Source organism: Microtus ochrogaster, unplaced genomic scaffold, assembly GCF_000317375.1.
Source record: "Microtus ochrogaster isolate Prairie Vole_2 unplaced genomic scaffold, MicOch1.0 UNK85, whole genome shotgun sequence".
Lineage (NCBI taxonomy): Eukaryota > Metazoa > Chordata > Mammalia > Rodentia > Cricetidae > Microtus > Microtus ochrogaster.
The window spans coordinates 1,617,947-1,627,501 of NW_004949183.1; positions in this window are offsets into that span (position 1 = coordinate 1,617,947).

Sequence of the window (9,555 nt, forward strand, 5' to 3'; positions counted from 1 at the left end):
TTGCAGTGTTTATGAAGATTTTCCTTTTACAGGCCAGGAAACCCAATCAGTAGACTAAGAGTAGGAGTAGAATGAGCAGGCTCTAATGACACCAAATCCAGGTTAAATCTCTACCATACATTGTTGCACAACTCCAGAAGCAATGTGGTCATGTCTACCCAAATTTATGATGTCCACTTAATGAAAGTAATAAGGAATGTGACATATTTGGCTCATCCAGTGAGCTTTTGAAACTCAGTACCATTTTTATTTGTTTGACACCTTTCTTACATTCCAGCTGATGGAAGGATTTGACTAGTGTAGATTTTCAAGGCTATACTATTTTACAGTGAGTGGCTTGCTTGCAGTCCATGACACCTAGTCTGGTTGAGATAGATGTCTCTCCCTTAGGAATATTGCAAGGGGGAAGCAAATTGAATAGAAGGCACAAAATGAATATAGTAGTTGATTTTTGAGATGCTTTATTAACATCAATAGCACAGTGTAGAGATCAAGACTAGTGTCCTCGTGTCTTCACAGAACAGTCATCACAAACAATACAAGACATCCTAACCAGCCTGTGAACTGTGGAGGGGATATGAAGGGAAACAACAGAGAAAATTCAAGAGCATCTAAAGTTACACATTACTCAGGAAGCTGCAGGTAGGAAGGCAGTATACATGGTAACTTAAGTCGAACTGCACTATGCATTACAGGGGTCAAGGGTTATGAAAGTTGGGCTGAGGACTACAATTCAACACATATTTGCTTTATTTACGAGGGAAATACTTTTAAACTGTCACTTCTACAAGACCCTTAATTCACTTATATGTAGTTTTATGAGAAAGTTCAGTATCAGGTGATTGTCTTGCTAGCTATTCTGCCATTTTAAATATAACCCGTTTTGATATTCATATATGTAGTCATATATTAAAGGGAAATTAGAATTTCTGAATGAGTAATAAAGATGTTAGCTGTTTTTTTTCCTTTAAGGAGAACAAAGCAGAATCATTTTTATCTAAGTGATTTTTTTTTGGTTTTTTAGAGACAGGGTGTTGTAATAAGGCCACTCCTATTACAACAGGGTTTCTCTGTAGCTTTGGAGCCTGTCCTGGCACTAGCTCTTGTAGACCAGGCTGGCCTCGAACTCACTGAGATCCACCTGCCTCTACCTCCTGAGTGCTGGGATTAAAGGCCTGCGCCACCACCACCCGAGTGAATCATTTCTAAGTGGTGGTTTTGGTATGAGCATAAATACACAGAAAAGAGGCTACTCTTCTCAGACAAAAACCAACAGCTAATTTGGTTCATTAAGATACATTTTACAGCCACGTTGATGTATCTGACATTGATTCCAGAAAATTCTAGTGCTTCACTGGATCTCCCAGTTTGAGGCACCCCCATCACTGTCAGCTGATGAACTATGATGTTAGGCTCATAGAGACCACTGCATAGACAGCTTCCCCAATGCCACCTGGGAAAAAAGGAATATTAGCATCTTTTCTGCAAATGGCTAGTAAGCCTTAAAAGTCCTGTGATATACTTTTAAATCTGCTGGTTTTGGGGCAAAGTACTTTCACTAGTCATTGATTCAGCCAACTTGTCATGCTCCAACTGGCTTACAGAGTTTTCACTCCTAATTTCACATCTCCTAATCGGCCCCCCCCCCACACAGCAAGGGGATAATTTCGATCTGGTCTCCAGTAATTTGGGGGGTGTGTGTGTGGAAACTAAGACTCTTAAAGCTTCCAGAGATCTGAAAAGCACTAAACACAATGAACCATGTTGAAGAGAAGTAACAGGCTGCTAGCTTGATAGGGTGGCTCTTGGCTGGTACAAGTATCCTTTACTGCTGTTACCTCTCTCTCTTCATGGGGTAGCCCTTGTGCCTAGAATATTTGTACAAACAGTGAAGACTATGACATATGTCCACTTTTCTGCCAGGAGTCAGGTGGATTTTGGTATAAATGTCTGGCAGAAGATGCCAACATGACCAGCTCTCAACAGAATCATGGGGTGTCCAGTCTATATGTACCCTTGGACAGACATGGACTTTGTGGGAAGTGTTCTTTGTGACCTTCATGGGGATAGGTATTTCTCCCATCTCTACCAGAGGTTTCCACATTTGCACGCTGGATCTGGGAGCCTTTCCAGAGAAATACCCAATGAGATGTGGTCTTAGGGCCTTGTGTCATTAAAATCAGAATGTTGTCTCCTACCTATTTTCTAGACCTAAATATATCCTAAGCCTTAGCTCCCTGAAATACGCTTACATTTTGCAATTTTCTCTTTTGTTTGAAAGGATCCAGTTGTTTTTGAGAGAGGTCTATGTATCCCTATGTATTGGCTGGTTTTGTACCTCAACTTGACACAGAGTCATCAGACAGAAAGGCACCCCAGTTGAGGAATTGCTTCCATAAGATCTAGCTGTAAGGCATTTTCTCAATTAGTGATCAATGGGGGAGAGCACAGGCCATTGTGGGTGCTGCTATTCCTTGGGCTTGTGGTCCTGGGTTCTATAAGAAAGCAGGCTGAGCAAGCCATGGGAAGAAAGCCGGTAAGCAGCACCCTCCATGGCATCTGTATCAGCTCCTGCCTTCAGGATCCTGCCCTGTTTAAATTCCTGTCCTGACTTCCTTTGGTGATGAGCAGCAATGTGGAAGTGTAAGCTGAATAAACCCTTTCCTCCCCAACCTGCTTTTTAGTCATGGTGTTTTTGTCACAGGAACAGAAACCCTAACTAAGACAAACTGGTACCAGCATAGTGGGATGTTACTGTGACACACCTGATTATGATTTTGGGAGGACTGTGGAAGGATGCTCACCTTCCTAGACCTGGATGGAGGGGGGAGGACCTTGGATTTCCCACAGGGCAGGGAACCCTGGCTGTTCTTTGGACTGGAGAGGGAGGGGGAAAGGAATGGGGGGAGGGGGAGAGGAGTGGGGGGAGGGAGAATGAGTGGGGGGAGGGGGAGGGAATTGGGAGGCAGGGAGGAGGCAGAAATTTTTTTCATTAAAAAAATAAAATAAAAAAGGAAAAAAAAGGAAAAATACAACAAAAGAGATTCCATTTAGAAAGAAGTACAGATCTATCAGGCAAAGATCACAACAGATTTAGTAAAGGAAAAGCAACCAAAAAATTGCAAGGGTTAGTTAGAATGGCTCTCTTTATATAATGGATACTGGACAACACAGGAAAACTTATGCCCTTACCTTGGCCTGTCCAATCTGAAAGGTTTCTTGAGTAGTGTAAATAACTACAGTTTCTGCTTGGCTAGTATGAATGAAACACATTTCCTGTGGCATAAGTGAAAACCAGAACAATAGTTAGGAAAATCAAACTGCAACAGATGGAGATCTTTACTGAAAACAACAACCAAACAAAATTCAGTGCTGTGGAGACTAGTTCCAATGGATACATCTACCAAACACTCCCAAATGTAAGGTTCAGAGAACATTGAGGAAGGGGGGGCGGTGTAAGAGGAACAGTGTGCTATGAGACTGTCTCCTAGGAATGTCACAAGTTATACTTATAAAGTATTACCAACATGACTGCCAAAACATGAACTGAACAAGGACAACTATAGATGAGCTAATGTGAATGAGGGTGGAGAAGCCCAGGATGCCTCAACCCAACACAAAGAACTAAGGAATGGAGAGAGTGGGAGGAGCACACTAATTAGCTATCCAATACCAAATTGCCAGTCCTGAAAATATAAATGTACAAGTAACATTATACAGACTGTGCAGGTTTACGAATAACAACAACAACTAATGGAAAAAGAGGCCATGAATTTGAAAGTGAGTAAGAAGGGGCATATAAGAAGGTTTGGAGAGAGGAAAGAGAAGGGAGAAATGTTATAATTTCAAAAATTAAATTAAACCAAACCATAACTTTTCAAATAATAAGTCATTAAACATTAGAAAAGAGGAGTGAAGAATTCTTCATACTAACAACAAAATGCATTCTCTGAAGTGAGGGAGAAGCTCAACTACCAGTGAACAGGTTACACACCTGACTGTGCTACTGAGAGAGAAATATCTCAAGCAGGATCCTGGTGATATTCTCAGTGATAAATTTGCCATGTTGTCCCATTTTTTTTTCTTTGTTTTTTTAGAGACAGGGTTTCTCTGTAGCTTTGGAGCCTGTCCTGGAACTCCCTTGGTAGACCAGGCTGATGTTGTCCCATTTTTGATTTGGGAAGATTTCTAAAATATGCACTGACTATTCCTGTCCTCATGGAACAAAAATTTAGGGCAGGGACACTGACTCATGATGACAAGAAACCAAAAACACATTAAAAATTAATTCTACCACAATATAGTTTGTAATGATTCATCCTTAGAAAGACTTTAAATATGCAAATATGAAGTGGCTCAGCCATTTCCAATGAGAAGGTGTAAATATAACTTTATTGTCAACTTGAATGGGTACATTTTCAAGTCCAAGTACTAGGATTAAAGGTTTTTGTCAACACACCTGGCTCCCTGTCCAATTTTTATGTGAATTCTAGAGATCTAAATTCTAGTACTCATGCTTGTGTAGCAAGCTTTTTATCCACTGAGCCATCTCTCTAGCCCTATGGTAAGCTTTGCATGTTTTACAATCCTAATGCATTCATGTGCACAGTCACCTGTTGTTAGGGTCCCATGAATCCTAAGCTGGCTTAAAACTATTAATATAGCTGAAGGTGACCTTGAAATATTGACCTTCCTGGCTCCATCTCCTAAATGTTAAGATTTTAGGCGTGTACTACCATGACCAGTTTATATGGTGCAGGGGATCAAACCCAGGGCCTCATGCATCCTAGGTAAATACACTAGCACCCTCAGCATCTAGAACCAAATTTTATATTTTATGCTAGGAAAACAAACAAACAAAACTCTCATCAGTTCAAAACTAGTAGTAAAGCCCAGAAGCATTTTCTGATTTGGCATTCTTTAAACATATCTTAGTATTGGCTGCCCAAACAGCATGCTCTGTGGAGATGGCATCACTTGGATAGAAAACAGTGCAGTGAGGAATTGCTCAGAACATGGCCAGGTCTTCCAGGGCCACGTGGTGAGGGTTGTCACCGCCTGAAAAAACCATAGACCAACAAAACATGAACACAACATTATCAGGAACCCACCTTCAACTCCATCATTTTTGAGAAGCTGTTACTCTTACTGCTCCAAAGCACTCTGTACTACAGCAAAGCCCTGCATGGTTCAACCCTTGCTGTAATTTACATAACAATATTCCTTGAAAGCTCACTAAAATATTCTAGGTTAGACTATCAAATGATCTTTCAGATCAGATTTCAGTTGGCTGGTCACACAGTAGTAGTAGTAGTAGTAGTAGTAGTAGTAGTAGTAGTAGTAGTAGTAGTAGTAGTAGTAGTAGTAGTAGTAGTAGTAGTACTGTTCAAGTTAATCCAGTGCTCTTTTTTCCCCTAAATGTTACTGGCTGGAGTCAGCCCTGCCCAGTCTCTGATCCTGTGTCCCTCTCTTCTTAAGAGCACCCTAAGGCATTTCTGGCTTTATTCTACTTCTCATCCTCAAGAAAACAGATTTTTCTAGATTGAAGTGTCTTATTCATTTTGGCAGGCCTTTCAAGTACCAGATAACATACTTTTGGTATACCCTAGGATGCTGCTGTGACTAAGAATGCCTTGGGTATGTGGGCTCAGTGTATAGAAATCACAATGTACTCTAGAGGGAGTCTATCTCTTCCTGGGAGGAGTGTCCTGTGTACACTGTGTTGCCTAGGACAACTGTCTAATCTCAGAAGTCCAGATCCTCTCTACATTAGATACACTTGTCTCTGTAGCTGTCCTGATTTTCAAATTCTCACTGAACCCAGTTTTGGTTAAAGATTTTAGGGCACTTTCTCAGGCTGCTATCCCTGCCCAAACTAAAGTGCTGCTATGTCTCAGCTGACTTGTCTTTCAGTTATACTTGTTCCCTGGATTACTGTTTGTGTCTCATTTCACATTTACTTAGTTATCTTCACACCCAGCTCTAGCCAGAGCTACTTTCTACAGTTTAGTTCTCCGAGGTAGTCACTTGTGCAGTTCCTGAGTGCACATCAGCAGCATTCTAGCTGCAAATGTAAGCTGCCCAACTCTCTAGATGACTTGGCCCACAAGCTGAATCATCTTTCCCATGTAATTTCTGTAATTCATGAATAGGATTTCCTGCCATCTGTAAACCAAGAAACTCCTGGATACTTGTTTTTTTTCTTTTTATATAACTCCAGATCCAGATCCTTCTAGTAGTCAGCAACATTTATTATTTTCTTTACTCTTTCAGGACCACCTTTGGTTTTCTACTCTCTTGCTAGTTCCCACTTTTCTTCAATCCTATCTTAGATTTTCCTGTTTCCAGCAATCCCTGGCAGGTTACTGATACTAGAAGGAAGTTTTCGTTAGCATAATTTCCTGCATTATATTCCTCAAAGGTTCCCATTGCACAAAGCAAAAGGGTGGAACAGCAATTCTGCTCTGCTTCAAACTAAATGTGTGTTCAGCTGTTCACAATTCTCCCTTCTCTCTACTCATGTTGCTTATTCCAATTAGCTTGTGACCAAACAGAGCACAGAAAGCAATTCTGGGATGTATGTGTCTCAGATCAATGTAATAAGATGGCCGTGGGTCAAGCCTGGGGCCTTCCCTGAACTGGAAATTGGGTGACAAAGGATGACACCCACTGCCACAAAATCCACAGTATGGTGATGGCAAGTGGAGCTTTTAGAACACAGAGGAAGGAACCTAAGTGCAAAACAGAAAATATAAAGCATTTTTATAGTCTTTGGTCTACCTGTGCACAAGTCAGATGCTAAATTTTTTGCGAATATGGGTTTTTAACTATAAACACAAAAGCATTTGAGTATTCTAGGCAGTGCCAATGTTTGTGACTAACTTTCTGTCACTCTACTTCCCCTTGGCTAATATCTGTTACTCTATATACAGCAGGTTACTAGTATTCCATGGGGAGAATGTATTCTCCTACAGGATGGAAATCCATGCCAAAATGCTGCTGCTTTGGTGGGAGACACCTTGCTCCTAAACTTCCAGACACACAAAATTTATTTGTTGCCACTATTCACCAAGGACAGGAGCAGATGTGAAGTGGTGTAAACCTGAGCCTAGGAGACAAACTGCAAGTGCTGCAGATGCCAGAATTCAGGAGGTGGAGCTACCCAAGCCCTTTGGAGCCCAGAGGATTGTATTATGAGTGACTGAGATAATGGACATTGATCTACAAGATTTGACGTACACTGCTTAATTTTAATTTTGGGTTTTGTTTTCACTGTTTCTATGTCCTGGTTCTCCCTTTTAGAGGAAGAAAGTATATACCTTTTTTTTTTTTTTTTACTTTGTAGGATCCCAGTTAAGAGACATTGATCTTTTAAAGAGACACTGAACTTGTAAAGTGTTGGAAGGTGACTTGTAAAGTTGTACTGTATTTTATAATGTGATATTAACGTGAATGCTAGGAAACAAACAAGAAAGGAAAAGTTATGGTTTAACAGTGACATGTCTGTGTCAAGTTAAGAGATGGAGCATGCTGGTTAGTTTTTATTGTCAAGTTGATAACTTAGTGTCATCTAAGAAGGAGCCTCAATTAAAGAATTGCCTCAGTAAGACTGACCCATTTCTATGTCTGATATAGACTATTTTGATTGATGATTGATTTTGGAAGGCCCAGCTGCACCCCACTGTTGGCAGTACCATTCCCAGGCAAGGGAATCTAGATTGTGTATGAAAGCTATCTGTGTATGAGTCAGAGAGGAAAGCAAGCCAGTAAAGCAGCTTGAGTTTCTGTTTTGACTTCTTTAAGTGATAGTCTGTGACCTAGAAGTTGAAGTCAAATAAATCCTTTCCCGTGAAGTTGTTTTTGGCCAGAGTGTTTCATTAGCAACAGAAAAACAGCTAGAGTAAGAAGCCCTGGCTTCCAGATGTCTTACATGCCCTTGGAGCACAGACCTACAATATCTCTGCTTCCTCCTAGCTGTGGAGCAAGAAGGCAAGTAAGTCTTAGGACTTCATCTTTTGGCATGGAGTCAGAGCCTCCACTCAGGAGTAGGAGATTATAGGACAGATTGAGACTGTGGGTGTGGTGCCAGTAAGAAGCCTGATATGGCACAAGGGTACAAAAAGGATTCTTACCCCACATTTTTTGATATGCTATTTTTGTAGCCCAGTCTGGCCTGGAGCTACACAGTTTAGGCTGGCCTCAAACTTGGTAATTTTCCTGTCTCAGCTGCCAGAGTGTATAGATTACAGGTATGTGTCATATCCAGATAGGGTTTTCTTTTTCTTATCAACTACTATGCATCGAGAGGTACAACTCAGTGGTGGCAACTAGAATGAAGGTATGGACACTCCCACGGGGAAGAATTTGCTTCCAGGGAGTGCTTATCTTTGTTCCAGCACCAAGTAGTTTTCAAGAAGTTGTTCATACAAAGATCTTTTTTCTACTCCTCAGGCTTGCTTAGTTAAAAAAAAAAAGACAAAGACAAAAACAAAATAAAAACAAAAAAAGAGAAAACTTGTGAAACTAAAAGCTCTTCAGTTTTGGGTCGATGCTTCTTCTAAGTCATCTTCAGTTTTCTGCAAGTTCAGCAAGGCAGATTTATTGAAGTCACCTACCTCTCAGAGCAGCACAGAGAAAAGTCCTTCCTGCCATACATGTCATATGGCTCCAAATGGGCCTCACTAGAACAATTCTGTACTGTGAATAAAAAGACAACAAAATAGCAAATGGCCCATTTTAAGGGCCCATTTCAAAAGACATCTATTGCCATATGGTGCCTTTAAAGTGTAGTTTAAGAAGCAAGCATCAAGCAAGGTACACAACTCTAATTCCAGAACTCAGAAGTTAGAGGTAGGAAGATAAGGATTTATGGTCAGTCTGGGTTACATGGAGTTGGAGGCTAGCTAGGGCTACACAAGCCCTTGTCTCAGAATGTAACAAAACAAAGAAAAACCCCACCCCTGAAAAAAACAACAACAAGCAGCAGTATTCCCCTGTCATGACAGGCAGACACAATACAAGTCATTTCTCACAGGCAAATGTTCCCAGTGCATACCTTGTACTTTTATGTATAGCAAAAGTACACTGTGCCTTTGAACTAAAAGCAGCAGTCATTTCCCTACCCTGACTGAATTCAACCAAGCATCAGAGATGCTGGGTCATGGCTTTTTATGCCTGAGGCACTAAAGGCTATTTGAGAGGCCAATGACCTCCCAATATTTCTCTCTACACAGTGATACACTCTTCTATCAGAGGAGCATCATGCACTTGGGCTTAGTTCAATTTGTTATTGATTTGAGTATTCTCTTCCTCATATGCTATCATATGCAGAACTTCCATATGCTTCACTCTATCAGAACCATCACACAGATTCCATTTTACTACCTAAAATGAATTTAGAGATTTATTTATTTATATACTTTATGTATATGGGTGTTTTTGTTGGCATGTACATGTAAACACCAGAAGAGGGCATCAGATCCCATGGAATTGTAGTTAGATGATTGTGAGCCAACATGTGGGTTCTGGGAATTGAATTCAAGAACTATGAAAGAG